This window comes from Octopus bimaculoides, chromosome 26 (assembly GCF_046866305.1).
Source record: "Octopus bimaculoides isolate indiv1 chromosome 26, ASM4686630v1, whole genome shotgun sequence".
NCBI lineage: Eukaryota > Metazoa > Mollusca > Cephalopoda > Octopoda > Octopodidae > Octopus > Octopus bimaculoides.
Window position 1 is genome coordinate 25389469 of NC_142953.1, and position 1716 is coordinate 25391184.

Genomic DNA, 1716 nt, shown 5'->3' on the forward strand with positions numbered 1-1716 from the left:
TAATAATAATAATAAGAGCACTCAGAGAGCGCAAACCTCTGCCAAGGCAACACCATCGTCCTCTCAACGATTAGTTAGAGATGATTTTTAAAATGAGAATATCTGAAATAAACTCGACTGCTCTTACAAATGAGAATACTAAAAATGAACCTGACCGCTCTCAAAAATTAAGTAAAAAAACAGGAAAAATAATCCAGAATCCTGGTCCGGTACCAGATCAATCCCAAATTCTAATCAGCTCATACCAGTCACGAGGCCAAACATCCCTGAAAGTTTCATCGAAATCCATCCAATAGTTCTTGAGATATCTTGTCTGCAGACAAACACACAAACAAACAGGACTGACAACAATACCTCTGCCTTTGCTAAGGCAGAGGTAATAATAATAATAATAATGATAATTTTGGCACAAGGCCAGCATTTTCAGAGAAGGGTACAAGTCAATTACATCAACCCCAGTGCTTGACTGGTACTTATTTTATCAACTCCAAATGAATGAAAGGCAAAGTCAACCCTGGAGGAGTTTGAACTCAGAATGTAAAAACTGAAAAAATGCTAAGCATTTCACCTGGCATGCTAACGAATCTGCCAGATTACCACCTGAATAATAATAATGACCCTTTAAATTAGTGGTTCTCAACTGGGGTTCACATGGCCCTTGGAGGTCCATATAAAATTTTGTTGTTAAAGTTTATATGATATATGGTTAAACTGATTATATTTTTACAATAGACAAAATATTTAAACATTTTTTATACAATTCCTAATAATATTTAATCATAAAAATATATTAAGAGTTTTTAAACATTGAATGCCTTTGGGGGTTCCCCCACCAAAGTAAAATGGGTATCAAAGCAGTCCATAGGCAAAAAATGGTTGAGAAGCACTGCTTTAAACTATAGGTACTGGGCCTGAAATTTTTAGGGAATCGGTTACATCAACCCCAGTGCTCAATTGATACTTATCTTTTTGACTCCAAAAGGATGAAAAACAAACTCAACTTTAGCAGAATTTGAACTCAGAGTGCCAGAATTTGAAAATAAGTACCAGAATTTGAAGACAGACGAAATGCCACAAAGCATTTTCCTCAGCATGCCAACAGTTCTGCCATGTCACCATAGCACTGACAAATTTTCTGACGACACAGGTATGTCATTTACAGCTATGCCCCCACTGCACAACAGACTCTGTCCTTTGTCAAAACTCCCTCACAATCCATCTTTTCCCACTCGTGATCACCATCCATTGCAGGCCCCTCCACTCTCCCTCACATGCCTACCCACAAACACTCTTTTGAAACCTCCCTCCTTGTCCCTTCTGTACCACTTATACTCATCCCCACTGTACCTTGTGGGTTAGTCCCAGATATATCTCTTACACTTTCTCTCTCTCATTCTGTTTGCCTTTTATCTCTCTCTTCAATTCTATCTTTCTTTCTTCTCCAAGTACTGCCTATATCTCTATCCCTTTGCTATACTTTAAACTCTCAACCAGCGCAAAGCCACCTCCCTCAGTACCACTCGCAAGTTACTTGGCAACCCCACTGGTGTTGGTGCCACATAAAAAGCACCCAGTACACTCTGTAAAGCGGTTGATGTTAGGAAAAGTATTCCACCACAAAAGCCATGGCAAAGCAGACAACAGAGCCTGATGCAGTCCTCTGTTTGCGGGGATCCTGTCAAACAGTCCAACCCATACTGGCATGGAAAATGGACA